This window comes from Equus caballus, chromosome 5 (genome assembly GCF_041296265.1).
Source record: "Equus caballus isolate H_3958 breed thoroughbred chromosome 5, TB-T2T, whole genome shotgun sequence".
In the NCBI taxonomy this organism is placed as follows: domain Eukaryota; kingdom Metazoa; phylum Chordata; class Mammalia; order Perissodactyla; family Equidae; genus Equus; species Equus caballus.
The window spans coordinates 27,484,721-27,499,859 of record NC_091688.1 but is presented as its reverse complement, the minus strand read 5'-3'; the positions used below and the strand labels follow the sequence as shown (position 1 = coordinate 27,499,859).

The window sequence follows — 15,139 nt, the reverse complement described above, 5'->3', positions numbered from 1 at the left end:
GACTTAACCCGAGTGTTCCCCTGTGCTTCGTGGACAGGAGAGGGGCACGGTGACCAGGCTGAGGTAGAGACGCCAGCTGGCGCCTGGTGAGGGTAGGAGACGGAAGGCCAAGAGCAGCCACGGCTAATGGAAAAAACCCTAGTCTGCTGGTGACCGAAGACTTGACGTCTACCGCCACCTTGATCGCTGACTCACCGCACGTTCCTGTAAGCTTTGGGGACCTTGGATGATTCTCCTAGCTGTTAGGAAAAGAGAGGGGTTAGCATCCATACCAATTCTAACTCTTTGGAGGCTCGATCAATATGGCTTCCCCAGATGGCTGAGGTCCTTCAGTCTCTTAAATTCCCTCGTTGACTAACACTGGATTCCCTCTTCTTACGTATGGGTATCCTGCTTTTCCATATATGTCTACTTGATATATTCTTTTTCCTTTTTTTAAAACTTTATTGAGGTCATGATAGTTTATAACATTGTGAAATTTCAGTTGGATATTATTATTTTTCAGTCACCATATAAATGTGCCCCTTCACCCCTTGTGCCCCCGCATCCAATCCCCTTTCCCTCTGGTAACCACTAAACTGTTCCTTTGTGAGTTTATCTTCCACACATGAGTGAAATCACATGGTATTTGCCTTTCTCTGTCTGGCTTATTTCGCTTAACGTAATACCCTCAAGGTCCATCCATGTTGTTGCTAATGGGACCATTTTGTCTTTTATTATGGCTGAGTTCTACCTGATATATTTTTTAATTCTTTTTTTAAAAAAATTACTAATGGCCTCTCCCCACACTAGAAGGTATATCCCATGAGGAAGGAAACTTGGTTTTGTTGAGTTCTGCATCCCCAGCATCTAGTACAGTCCCTGGCATATAGCAGAGGCTGAATACATATTTGCAGAAGGAATGCACTGGCCATGCTCAGCCCTGCCTGTCCACGGATAACCAAAGGGTATCTGCCGCTGCCCTGCCTCCCCAAAAAGGCATGTAGCATAGCCATCCCTGGCGACTGCAAAGTTCCCCTGGGTATCCGGCCTTTCATTCTGGTTCACATCAGTTCTCCTGGCTGCCTATCCTCTGAGGGTCTTAGCTCCCAAAAGTGTCTGACTTCAGCCCAAGAGGATGAAGAAAAAGTACAGGCTTTGGAATCAGAAGTGCCTGGGTTTACATCTCAACAATGGCACTTCCCAAGTGTGTGACCTTGGTGACATCACTTAATAACCACAGTTTCTTTAACTGTAAAAGGGGAGTTATACCTACTTCATATGGTTGTTCTGAGGATGAAATCAGCCAAGGAGGACCCTTAACAAAGGTCAGTTTCTGACTCCATGCTGAGACCAAGAACTCTGATGCCCGTCTCATACCTTCATGCCTCATTACATTCCCTGATCTGGGCTCCATGCATACACATATCCATTCAGGGCTGCAGCAGGCAGCCCTGGTTGAACACTGGACACATCCTCCCACCCCCTCCTGGCCTTGAGCCTGTGGTCAGACGATGCACAACCATCTCTCCACGTGGTTCTTTCCATCCTCGTCCCCCCATTCCTCCCCTGCCCAGGGTCGACACTATTGCATCAGGCTCTGCACAGGCCTTGGGGCCTGCAGGTGTTCACTGGCTTTATCAGCCCTTGAACAGCTCCTGTAGAAGGAGCCAGCAAGAAACCAAACCCAGTCTATGCTTTCTTCACAGTCACTCCAAGTCCCAGTAAAGGAAAGCAAAATGAAGGCCTCCCACAGACAGCTGGCTAGTGGAAAAGGACAGTATCTCTCACATATCTCAGAGGGAGGCAACATGCCCAAAAAAGTGACCAGCACGAGGTACAGATCCTCTCTAAAGCTGCGGCTGCAGCCTTGGGGGCACTTGTGCCAGGGGACAGAGCCAAGATATGCATTAAACAATTCACAGCCCTGACCAGACCAGGATTCACTGGAACAGAGAAGGTGCTGACCAATCAGGTCGCCTGGCAGGGCCCCTCCCCCTCACCTCCTGGCCAAGCCACACCACCACCACAGCTCCAGCGCCACCAGCTCTGTTAACCTCTGCTTGGACCCCAGATGGAAAGGCCCCAACGTGGCCTCCTGGTTCCCAGACCGTAGGGACTCAAAGGTCAAGAAAGAAGTGCCAGATATGCCTGGTCCCCCTCTCAGGGGATGCCAATGGTTCTGCTAGTCTGACTTGTGACACACAGTGCCCCACGTCACAGCAGCAGAAGCCAGGTTGCTGAGCAGGGAGGAAAGAACTAGATGAGGGACAAAAATAGGAAAATCATCAGGGAAGTACCAACCCCAATTCTGGAAACACCAGAGGACACAGGGACAATTGGGTCCCAGGGAGCAAAACCAACTTCCCCTTTGCTGCCCACTCTAATTATCCCAATCTAGCCAAGGACAGGGTAGTCACCCACTGCCAGGCCCAGGGACGTACCACACATGGGAGCAGAGGCTCCCGAGCATGGCCAGCAGCTCCATCTGGCCCCAGCCCTACAGCCAGGGCTGGACAGACTCTAGCCAACACATCTTGAGGGACTTGGCCCGCTCCTCTTCATCTCTCCAGCTGCACCAAAGCTGATCTCTTCACTTTATTCGTGTTCCAGGTCCAACACCCGCAGCCATCCCCCACTGATCGCTGCTAGAGGGGCTGAGAATTGTCAAATTCCTTGAAGGAAGAGACACGGGACTCTTCCAGACAGCCCTGGACTCCTCACTCAGCGAGGATCCCTGGTCGCTCGCAGCCAACTCAGAGACTCGTCTCCAATGGGAAGAAGAGAAGATGAAACACCGAGAGGCAGAATTTGCCAGTCTTCCCTGGACAGCGGTGGGAGAAGGCTGGGGCCGAGGACACAACACCCACATCCCTGAGACACGAGCAGAGAAGTGGGACCCCACAGGAGCCCCTGATAGGAGCCAAGGTACCCAGCACCATTCCTTTTATCTTTAGACTCCAGACAAATCTGCTGTCAGCTAATTCCAACCAGCCCTCCTTGTCCAGAACATGGCAGAAATCTACTTGATAGGAGAGAGATTTCCTGGTGACGAGGTGAGCGCCCACAGTCCACTTTCTGAACTGACTCTATAATGCGAGAGACCTGCCCAATTCTGCAGGTCACTATTACTGTGACCAGCACCAGGTGCGGCAGAGAAAAAAAACACCTCTGTGTCAACTGCCTAGAGATACTTTGTAATGGCTTACTGGTCCAGCGATTTTTTTTTTTTTTTTTAAGGCAAAGGCAATCAGGGCCTAGAAGAAGTGATTCACTCAAAAAAAAAAAAAAAACCCAAAGTGGGGAAAGAACCCCAAAGTCCACTGCCCAGCCTACAGTCTAAACTCCAGACCAGAGCCCTAGACTAAGGCCCAGCAAGGCTAAAAGTATCTAGAGTCAGAGAGAATATCCACTGGGACAACATGGGGCAGAGAATGCCTGAGCCCAAGGCAGGTGCCTGGCACCTCTGAGGGGTTAAACTCAGAATCTCGCACCAAATGCTGGGGGCCAAGGAGAGTTCCCAGTCAGTCACTGTGGGAGGCCCAAGTGCTCTCCAACTGCCACGCCCAGCAATGCTCCCCAGCTTTCTCCCAGACATCCTAGCAGCCCGATCACTTCGGCTCGCTGCCCTTCCCCCAGGCATTTGCTGGTTACTAACCCCATTCACAGAAAAGCCAGGAGTAGGAGAATGGAAAGAAGAGAGCAATTGTTTGGAAGATTCTGAATGGAGAAGTTTCAGGATTGCCCACTGAGTAAGGAAAATGGTCTCTGTGGGAAGGGAAGGGGGTTGGGGTAAGGTCAGAAGGAGGTAGCCCACATCTGACTTACCTGGGAGGCAGAGAAGGGGTTAAATCCTATTTTCCTTGCTGCATCTGGTTTCCAATAACCAGCCTGGTGATGATTCATGACAAGACCAGGATCATGTCCTATCAAGCAGCATTTGCAGTCACAAAACCACATAAACTGGTGGCTCAACGGCACCTATGAGAGGGAGGAGGCAAATATCCAGCCCCCTCTACCCTATACCACCAGCGTAACACGCTCATTCACCACCCAACTCCTCCTGAGGACGGCTGACCCTTTTCTGCCTGATCTAAGCCAGATTTCCAGAAACTCCCAACGGGAGTGAGGGCGGAGAACAGATAGCTCCCGGATGCCTGTAGCTGAGTTTGCCCTCATATATCCTTAAAAAATCAAAGGAAGGAGAAGGAAGAGGTGGAGGAAGGCAGGGAAGACAACAGGTCCAGAAGAAGGAAGAGAGAGGTCAACAGACATCCTTGGGCGAAGCAAGGCAGACAGGAAACCAAGAAGACATACGGGGCTGGTCTTCACCGTAGGCCACACCGTGACTTCAGCCACACTGTGTGCCCCAGCCTCTCCTCCTCCAAACCCAAAATCCATCGAGAACCCTCAGCCCCTCCTGGCCCTCATCCCACATCAGTACCCTCATCCACATGACTTTTGAATCTATTGCCATCTGAAATAAGAGAAAGGAAAGCAAGCTTGGCAAGGCTGAACCAGACACAGACGCACACACACGCACCCCTTCCCAGAATGAAAGGCCCCTCAGAGACGGCTCACACTCTCGAGGTTCCGGCTCTCTGATAGAAGTGCTCCTCTCCCACTGGGGAGGGCGGACACGGCCGATAAGAATTGCTTAGCACAATGCTATATATAGTCTAGGTTCCTACCGGCCTAGAGATTTGGAGCTAGAACTTGGCAGAGAACCATGCTAGATGCTGGCAAGAACCAGCCTCCCCCAGGCAGCCAACTGTGAGCCTCACCTCCCTGCTGGGGCAGTGAGGGCAAGCAGGGTCCTCCCCCTCGGCCCATTAACACCCTGCACTGAGGGACACTGGCTTTTGGCTCCGTTTTAGGAAAAATCAACTGCTCCTGAATGTGAGGGGGACGTGTGGGGACTGAACGCTGAGTTCTAGCCTCTCTGCAGCCCTCCAGCAGCACTAGAAAATCGATCTTGTCCTCTCTTATGGAGGACCAAGGGCGGGGGTGGCAGGAAAAAAAATGGAGAAGACACAGCAGCTGTCTGGGTTCGATAAACATCTATCCACTTCCAGTGTTTGAAGGAATAAAAGAACGCAAACGAATACTTACTGCAGAGAACCAGGCTGCCAGGCGTCCCCTTTTTTTTGCTCCAAATAAATGCAAACGGGCCCTTCTATCCGACAGTATGACGCTGTCTTCTGCATACCACCATCCTCAGCTGAGCCTGAGTCTCCAGGAGGCTGTCACCTACTCATGGAGCTGAAGTCCTCTGAGTTCTCTGTAGGGAAGAAGTGAAGGGAAGACAGGTGGGCTCAGCTCACAGGGCCAACCAAGCAATGAATTGTGTAGGCCCCAATCAAGGTCGCATCTGGGGTTAATATGTAGCCCTGGGACCATGGCCCTCAGCTGCTGCTCACCATCCAATGACACAAGCAAGACAACACTGGGCCCATCGTCCTGGAGAAAGGCCAGTACCAGTGGGCACAGGGGTCTCATCAAGGAGGGCCTGTCCATCACCTCTTTCAGAAAACAAACCTGAAGGACAACAGAGCTCTCTGCAGTACAGAACCTGGGCTCTCTCTATGCACAGCTTCTGGACAAAGAAATATGAGATGCAAAGGCTTCAACACCCACATATATATAATTTTTTTAGGTCAAGTTGCTCTCTACTCAGGCTCAAAAAGACATGATGCAAAGGGCTGGGGGTGCCTTTGCACTCTGGGTGGGGACAGCTGGCTTCCGTCCCTTGCCCTGTCTAACTCTCTGCTGTGACCTGGGCCAGGTCTCCCTGCTCCCTTAGGCTCCCAAGACCCCAAAGCCAATCCTTCCAGTGATCCCAAATGAGTCACCGCGGGAGGTCCTTGGGGAGAGGATAGGGTGCTCAGTGACAAACGTCAGTGCTAGCATCATCTATGGGAAAGCATGAGACTGAAAAATGGTACATGGAGAAAGGAGGCCAGGAGCTTCCAGGCCAGGCTGTCCCTCATTTCCCACGACAAGTTGTTTGCTTCTCTGCCCCCAAACACTGGCCAAGGGAGAGAGAGGAGAGAAAGAGAAGCCGTACGCTAGGGATGAGGGTTTGGCCATGATGCAGTGGCAATGGAGGCCCATCTTCTCTCTTGCTCCCAAGAAGGCATGGCGGGCTGGGCGGGGCCAGACGGGCGGGGCAGAGGGGGATGTCACGCGCACATAGCGCAATGCTGCAGATTCAAGAAAAGTCTAGAACCCTGAGCCGCCATGATGACACACACACGCAAAACGGTCAAGAACTCAAGGCCCACTATTTCACCTAAGAGGGAAGGAAAGAAGAGCAGGATAGACAATAAGCTTTGATTTGGGACAATGAGGAAAGGCTGTCCAAGAGCTGGCCTTCAGTTTAAGGCCAGTGACGTGAATCTACCATCTTCACATGATGCCAGCAGAGGAAACCTAAAACGCCGTATCCCCATGACGGGCACTTGCTCCTGGGGTCCTGGAGGACCCGTGTTCACTAAGAACCACCAGGTCCACCCCTATCCCAAGAAGGGACTCACCCTCTATGCAAGGCAACAAGCCACAGCGAGAAATCCCAAAGGGCTTTCTGGCCCTGGGAAGATGTCTCTCCTTTGGGACCAGTGAGAGGAGCTCAAGAAGTGACCCTATTTGCCAAGCTCATCTAACAACACAAACAGCTGCATTTTCCCTTCAGATTCTAAAATTCAAGAGTCCACCGAGCCATGTTGAGTTACCTGGTGTCGCCCCCACCCTGATGTCCAGCAGTGGCCTTCTTCTCTGCCAAGCTCTTCCTGAAAACGACCCCAGCCTAAGGGTCAGCTCCGAGCCCCGACAAGCTGTTTTCGCTGCTTTCATGTTGACAGAACGTCCTGGCCACTCGGCTGAGCGCTCCATCTCCCGGCTCCCGACACACTGAGTCATCATCCAAAGAGGAAAAAAACAACAAAGCAGCCGTCACCAGGGTCCCCACTGCCGTCGGCTGACGACTCACGGGCTGTCGTCACTCTCTGCTCTGCAGCCCCGGAATTGGTGATGAGGGGCTTCAGGGTGCCTGACTTCCCTCCCACGGGATGCAATAGCGTCAGGAAGCAGACAGCCACTGCTGAGGTTCGGAAGGAAGGGAAACTAACCTGGCATCGAAAGGCTCCCAGGAAGGCTCACCGGTTAACCCTCACTCTGCCACCACCAGTTCTCACGGCTCTGTTCCCACGGCGTTTTCCTGATGCAGAAGTTAAAGTGGTGTTTACTCCAGGTGGGGAAAGGCATCACCTAGCAGGCTTCAGGTACGTACTGCCCCGTTACCTCCTGCCCTGCCCCTGCATGTGGGATCACTGAAAGCAAGCAAGCTCCCTTCTCCCTCATTTCTTCTCGAGCCACCTGCTGTGTTTCTTTCTTAAGTTCTTGATAAACAACTGGGCAGGGGGAAGGGAGCTGCATCACTTTCTAATGGGGATCTATTTGCTTGGCAACATATTAGGCATTTCTGCGTAGTACATTACAATGGCTCCATCTCACTGACTAAGGACACTAACACTTAGAAAAATCAAATGACCTGTCAAATAAGACCACCCAGCTAAGATGAGACAGGATCAAGATGCAAACCTAGGTCTGTCCAAAAGCAGTGTCTCTGCTCCCTGCCTTCCACAGTCTCCACTGACTTGGGGATAGAGAGCTTATTCTTCTCTGAAGAAGCTACAACCCACCCCACCCTCCGACTCCTCTTCTACGAGGAAGGTGACCAGGATAACTAAAGTCTGTTAACCCATCAATTTCAGCCACCAAAAAAACCCATCATCTTGAGTGAACCTGGCTGTAAAGGAAGCGGAGAAAGGTCCCGAGGTAGCAGTGAGGGTGGCATGGAACAGCTCAATGACCCAGACCTTGAGCTCAAGAAGATCGGCCACTCAAACTCCCACACGGCATCAGGCACTTACAAAATTCCTTAAATAGACACGTTTTGGGGATCTACCTCGTAAGAGGCATTTTGCAGACACTGAGGACTGAGAATGGAAAAATGCAAAGGCTTTGAGAGCCCAGGGTTCTAATCACAATTGGAACACTCACCAGCCACGGGACTCTCCTCGCAGGGCGTGGTAAGGAATAAGTGAAATAACCGTCATGAGAGAGCCTGCGTGGTACCTGCAAACAGGAGGCAGCAACTAGGTATGTGTTTCCCTTCTTCCTGCCCTAGCCTCTCAAAGCTCACAATCTAATAGGCGACATGAGACTCACACACAAAGAACCGTAACACAACTCAAGTAGCATTAAAAGAGGGAGGAAGCGTATGGGAGTCTGGCCGAAGGTGGCAGGGGTGGTTACGAGGACTGCTTCTTGTGAAGGTAATCAGGAGAGGTGCCCGGAGGACGGTGGGACTGCCGCAGGTGGGTGCGGAGGAGAGGAGGCAAAGAAAAATATCTCCAGTTAAAACAGAGAGAAAGGAAAAGGAAGAAAAAGTGAGTCTCCTGGTTTTGTTTCCACCTAGGGAAACTTAAGAGAGGTAAGACTGTAGAGGAGAGCTAAGGCTAGTTACAGACAGCCTTCGGCATCATGCTAAAGGGAAGGGATTTTCTTCTGGAAACGACAAGAAACCATTTTAAATCCCTGAGCCAGAAAGACAAGATGGCCGCTGCACGCAGAAGGGCCTGGAGAGGAGAGGGATGGGCAGCAGGGAGCGTCACTGGAGGACTACAGCTGGAACCATGGCACTGGCAGGGGGCATGAGGAGAAAGACAAGAAAAACGGTAAAAAGGCAGGGCCATCCAGACAAATCCTCGAAGCTGCCGTCGACCCCACCCCCGTCCCCGTGGGGAGACTGCCGGAGACACAGCCTACTTGGGGAACACAAACCACAGGTCTGACACATCTGAGAGGAGCTGCCATGTCTCTGCCTCCACTCTCCCCTCAAAACTCAGCTTTCCCCCAAACTGCTCTAAGCCTCAGGCTGATGAGGGCATGGGAGACCCAGGCCTTCGGGCAGCAACGTCCACGCTCTGGCAAAGCTGGGGCCCCAGGCAGTGGAACCCCCACCCAGGGCTGTGTCCGAGGGTGGGACTGGGCGGTCCTGCCCCTGGGGCCACCTCTACTGCGGCAGCCACCAGTGCGCCCGCCTCTGCTGCGCTTTTTGCCCCCCCTCCCCTCCTCCGTCATAGCCCCCACCCCCCGCCCACTCTGCGGAACTGGCACAGCAGGACCAGAAAAACCAACGCCACCATGTCGGAGACCAGCAGAAATGCCTCCAAAATGGCAGCCTTATGAGGAAAGGTGTCCAACAATACTATCAACCCACCCAGGGAAAGGGAAGCTAGTGAGACAAGGGGAGTGAACTGTCAATCACCTCCCAACTGGGTTCCCCCCACCCTTCCTTACTCTCACAACTGTCATATCTTTCCCTTCGTTAACTTCCTCTCAAATCAAAAAGCAAAAGAGGAAAAGAAGGGCATGACCTCATCCCCCCCACCGAGAGGTCCTGGGGGCCATGGGTGACACAGGGCATTCGGAAGGACATTCTACGTTCTGTACCCCAAAATGGGGGACAGCAGTCCACTTCTGTCTTCAAACCCAACTGGACAAGAGCTAGCCGTCCAAGGGAGTGAGGTCTTTCATTGCTCCCCCATCAGACCCTCCTCAGCTTTGTGGGCCCTGGGGAGCCAGGAGGTAGGGTTATGAGGAAGGGCCGAGAAAGCACAGACGTGCCCTCCGTTATGTAATAAGAAGGGCGGTGCTGTCCTAGGCCGAAGACCCAGGGCGCACTGCGCTCCCAGATGCGCAGTCATGGGTGGGGGCCACTGCGCAATGGTGCAGGGCTAGGAAACCCCCTCCCCACAGACGTGAGAACGGCAACAGGACCAGATGGAGAGCCAGGACCCTGATTTTTCCAAGTCCCCCTCCCCCTACCAGAGGCGAACAGCCTGCTGCCCTAGTTCTGCTCTCACTATGCTCACTCCACAGAATCACAAACCTTGCCTCCTAACCTGGGACCTCCAAATCTCTCATGGCCCTGTGGCCTCCCAGAAATCCCACCAAATACGCAGTTTCTGAGCAACATCCTGGGGTCAGTCCCCATCCTCACCTTTCCAAGCACCAGGGAGCAGCAGCTTCCAGAAGGCAGGTCCTTTCCATACTGGGCTCAGCTTTGGACAGCCCCGGACGTCAATGCAAATCTCTTGTCCCCGGGGAGTAGCCCAGAGTCAGCAGGAAGCCCAGGGTGGTGGCAATATCAGCAGCAGCAGCTCTGCCCTACCTTGCCCATGCGTTTCCAGGGGAGCCAAGAATTATTTTGCCGCAACACTGAGGTGTGGCTGATTGGAAAATTCCCTTTTCCGACACAAACTAAAGAACAAATATTCTCTTCCAGTTTGGTCAACCCTCTGCGCACCCATCTCCCCAACCCTTGCCCCTCCAAACAAAAGTTTGGGAAACCCTCAGCTCCTCTTCCTTATAGTGCATGAGATAAAAAAGGCTTCGACTGGTCAGTCAAAAGCAGGTACAGACACAGGAACATACGCACACCCCTAAACAGATTTTAGAAAGCTGCTGGGCTTCTCCCCCCCTCCCCTTTAAGCAAGTGAAATGCAAATTCAGATTTGATACCCTGCCCTCAGCCAATCAAAAAAAGGTTTTCACCTGCCATTGGCCCACCCACCAATCAGAGGAGGTGTCTGGAGTGAGAGCCCTCCCCTGGCCAATGGAAGGCCAGCTCAGTCACTTAGTTAATGATGCAGCAGTACAAGGAAGGCCATCACATGTGAACTGGAAGGGTGCCAACATGGAGACACAGAGAGCGCAAGGTAAACAACTTTCCAACGCCAAAAGGATGACATTTAATCTCTAAATGCTAGCTTCCCTTCTCAGCTCATCCTTAACCCCTCTCAGCTGGCCCTATAGACCCCGGGAGCCTCACTACCTGTCCCCCAAGAGCTCCTAACAAGATCCAACAGTGACTGCGTCACCATTCCCCACTTTTCCCAACTACGCAGTGACAAACCTACCAGCTTTACCCCACTTCTCCCAGCCCACGCCCCATCCTGCCCACCTGCTCCCCACCAGCCCCAGATTCCCAGGGCCCAACACTTCAATAAGGCACCCCTTGGAAAACTGTCCTCCTTGCCTTCCTCTCAGCACTTCTCCTTCTCCTCCACTCTCTTCCACCTAAGAACTGCATGGACAGACAGACAGACGCTGACACCCAAACAACCTGGAAAAGCAGTCTGCCTGTCTGTCCAACAGAAGAAAATGGGGGTAAAGGCTGGGAGGTCAGGTGGGACGACGGGGACAGCTTGCTCCTCTCTCCTCTACCCTGGTCAGGCTTGAGCAGCTGACACTAAGGAAAAAGAAATTAAAGTGGAAAAAAACCCTCCCTCAGAGAAAAAATAGCAAAAAGCGAGAAAGAAGGTGAGAAAGACAGAGCACCCACATACGCAGAGACATCACCCCCGATCCCAGCAAATACGTACGTGGGTGAAGAAGGGGGTTACGCCATCAAGTCCCGAAGCCCGTCGGACCACCCATCGTAGCCTGCGCAGACCCAAATCTCGGTCCGGCTGTAAGGTGCCGCAGTCCCGAATGTTCCAGAAATTGGTCCCGTTAAACCTTCCACCATCGCCCCGCAACCTCTTGCTCCAACCCCTGCCCCCCACCACCACCCCACCTCCTCCCCGCGGGAACCGCCCGTGCCACCTTGCGTGTCATCTCCTTAGACTAGGCTACCCAGAGGCCTCCGGCCCCCCGACAGATTCTGAACGCTTGGCAAGTGAGCTGGCAGAACCTGGTGCCCGGTGTTGCTATGACTTGTTTCTTGATTTCTCTCTCTCTCTCTGCTGCAGCACGGCTGTTGCTAGCAGACCTATCCACGGAGCGCTCTCTCTCTCTCTCCTCTCTCTCTCTCTCTGAGCTCTGTGACGCAGATCTAAATTCTCCAGTCTGCTCCTTGTGTTGCAAGAGCAGAACTGCAGCTTTTCCCCTGGAGAGCCGGAGGGCAGTGCCAAGGCTGGTCAAACAAGGCAAAAAAAAGTTGGGCCTACACTCCGCTTCTCTGGCCACACTTTTCAGCCCATTTTTTACCCTCCACCTCACTGCTCTGGGGCATAGAGGGCCTGGTCCCTGCAGGCTCATGCCTGCCCTGAGGGCTTCCCAGCCACAAGACTAGCTTAACTCTTTGAGTGACAGCGCCCAGAACCCAGACAGGACTGTCCCACGCTCAGTGTTGCGTCATCTTTTCTTGAGCCACATGAGCTTCTCCCAGACATGAGAAAAAAAATGGTCCTCACCCTGAGACCACCGTCCTATTAACTCTTTCTGCCACAGCTACGTCCAGAATTACAGCCGTGGCTGATTTTTGTTGCTTTTTGCTTTTTGGGCCACAAACCAGGACTTTTCTCCCCGGAATTTCCTAAGGACTAAAAGCATAATTAAAACATTGTCTGCTTACCCCATGAGTGAGAGCCTTCTATCGGGGAGGAATTGGAGAAACCAAACTGAACCGCAGCATGAAGAATCTAGAGTAAACCAGGCTGGATCTCCATCCTTTCCGGACTCAGAATTTTAGGGTCTAGGTGGATACGTCCAATCACTTCTCAAAAGGCGCTTAGGCCACTCAGTCCCAGAGATTCAGGTTGCTGAGTCATTTGTTCCCAAGAAGATCCTCTGACAACATGAAAAGCAGCAAAACAGAGTGGCAGCCAAGCCTGGACCTGCAGTGGCCAACAACTGGGTTCTTTTCTCTGGGGTGGGCAGCCAAGTGAGATGAGCACCCACCGGGCCACCCCCACTGCCCCTGCAAGGGTGATGCACGGGCATTCACACACCTGGAAACTCTCACAGGGAGGGGGGTTTCCCACCAATGCTCTGGAGACTGACTTGGGGTGTTTTTGGATACTGACAGGTCTCCAGTGCAGTAATGCACACAACTCCCAACCTTTCCCTGCACCCAGACCCAGAAATGTTTCCAGAACAGCTCAGATGCTAACTCACTGGACCCTGTATACCTAGATAGATCCAAGGAGTCTTAGAGGCCCACTCCGCTCCATCCAAAGAATGCAGACTCACAAAGGTTTCTCACAACCAGTTGCACCATATGAGCCTAGACCTGACCGGAAGTGAGAGATATACTCAGGTCCTGGAGCGGCTGACTCATAAAGCCTATCACACTGACAACCTTGCAACTTCCAGGGAGATGGCTTGAGAATGAGAGGCCAGGCAGCCACCTTATCCCATACCCCGCTTCCCAAGCAGCCTTCTTCAAGGAACTACTCTGGGCCAAGGTTCTACCCAGGAGAAAGAAGACCACTTGGAAGACAACCATGGCACTCCATGGTTTTAAAAGAAGCCCAGATCATCTGTGCCAGCCTCCCAGCAGGGGGGAAAGTGCTTCAAATTCACACCTTCTGGGCTCCAGGGCAGAGCATGCCAATAAAGAAGTCACCTACTGGTCTGATGACCAAAGGAATGTGGCCTTGATGGCACTAAAGCAAGTCCCCGGAATGGTCCTCTGCCTACTTAAATACCATTTGCCGTAGTTTCCTTTTCCATGGAAGAAAAACATGACTAAGTTCATGTCAGGACATTCCTGATTTATCCAAGAGCCCAGGATCAAATAAACAAAGGGCTTTGAGCTCTGCCAGGGAGCCTCCTGCTTCAGGAGGGAGAATTAGAGGGAAGTAGGGCTCAGCACAGAGCTGGCCCATCACCCTGTGAACCTGGTAAATGACGTGGCTGCTCACTGCCATGGCGATGGAGATGTCACGGGTGGGTGGAAGTGAGAGAGAAGAGGCAAATAAGTCATGAGAGACGGAGCAAGAAGTTAGGGTCAGAGGCGGGCCATCCACAGCCACAGGATTTACAGAGAGAGGCTGACTCCGGTTTACCACAGCACAACTTAAGCTTGAGTCCGTGCAAAGAAAGGTCCCCATCGCAGGGGGTCAGTGGCGACCAACTCTGACTTGCAGAGCATTACAACAGCACTATGTTTGGAAAGGTTTTGTTTCGTTTCACTTTATCTACGTCTTTTCTTTTTCTTCCCACGACCCCATTCCTCTTCTTACAATTTTACTAGGATTGCAACAGTCATTTTAGGTGCCTCTGCCCAATTCTAGGTCTTCCTTCTATTAACCTGATTCTGCGTAGTGCCAAGAACAGAAAAACCCGAATGGGATGACCAGGAAGCAGAAATGAATTCAGTTCCAAAAACATGGGAGGATGTTTACTCAGCAAGGACGCTGGAGCCTACAAGGAAGCAGTTTTACAGGGTGCAGCATGCGGTGCTTGATTTCAGAGGGTAAAGATAACTTCTGAGTGAGGAGAAGGTGCTGGCTCCTTCTGTCCGCCCCGTGAGGCCTGCGGACCCTGAGCCAGGGCAACAGTGAAAAGGCAGGGCTTCAACTCAAACCCAGCACTATCACCAGCTCTCTTCGGCTTCTCTTCAGCGACAGGCCTCGGAAACTATACACACTCTCCACACATCGAGAGCTCTCCGCGGCCTCTGACTGATCTGGGTCAAAACTCCGAAATGCCAAAGACGAAGGATTTTTTTTTTTTTCTTTAAAGGGAATGAGCTGAACTTTCACCCTGCCTTGTCCAGGGTCTGGAATGCAAGCACTGTGTAATTGCCACCAACTCCTGTTTGGCGGGCCTCAGCCAGGAGGGCAGGCTTATTTACTGCAGGCCCCTCTGTCCTCCCTTATTAGGGCCCACTGGATCTTTACTCAGGAAAGACACCGTTTCTCTCAGGCCAGGGGAGCTGTGCAGGGGAATGGTCCCAAACTCCACACAAGTACCTAAGGCTACAGCAGCTGTTCTAGATAAATCCGGCAGTGATCCGGTCTCAGGCGGAACTGACAGACCCAGGTCCACAGCGAGATGGTGTTTCAGTTTACTGCCTGGGAGCGGGCAGACGACGGGCACTCCGTGACCCCATGAGGGAAATCATTCATTAAGTCCCACTAGGTGCTAAGCCAACATCCAGCACAGGACAAGTAGAAGACACAGGCCATCACCTCCAGACATACACACTCTACTTGAGGACCCTACAAGCATTCCCAGATTTGCATTTTTGATATTTCAAAACTCTGCTCTTTAAAAGCTGAAATTTACTTCCCCATTGAAATAATATTAAACATACTACTGGTTGGGTTCCCAGGCTAGCCCACAATGCCTATTTTACCCACTT

At 52.3% G+C, this 15,139-nt stretch overlaps 2 long non-coding RNA genes across 3 annotated transcripts in view; both read right to left on the bottom strand.

The window, feature by feature from the left end:
- The window catches only part of LOC138924241 (uncharacterized), a 66,239-nt gene that overhangs the window by 10,989 nt on the left and 40,111 nt on the right, over positions 1-15,139 (bottom strand). The window contains exons 4-8 of one of the 2 annotated variants that reach the window (XR_011439069.1): positions 8,041-8,115; positions 7,107-7,195; positions 6,711-6,888; positions 5,092-5,260; positions 3,808-3,960 (exon numbers count right to left, since the gene is read on the bottom strand). This is a non-coding gene — a long non-coding RNA (uncharacterized lncRNA). Of the gene's footprint in view, positions 1-3,807; positions 3,961-5,091; positions 5,261-6,710; positions 6,889-7,106; positions 7,196-8,040; positions 8,116-10,045; positions 10,361-15,139 lie in introns of those variants that run through there. The other variant, XR_011439070.1, reaches the window with a different exon arrangement.
- LOC138924244 (uncharacterized) lies at positions 11,161-11,786 on the bottom strand. Its single transcript, XR_011439073.1, has 3 exons — positions 11,653-11,786; positions 11,430-11,516; positions 11,161-11,296 (listed from the first exon to the last, which is right to left on the bottom strand). It is a non-coding gene; the product is annotated as an uncharacterized lncRNA (long non-coding RNA).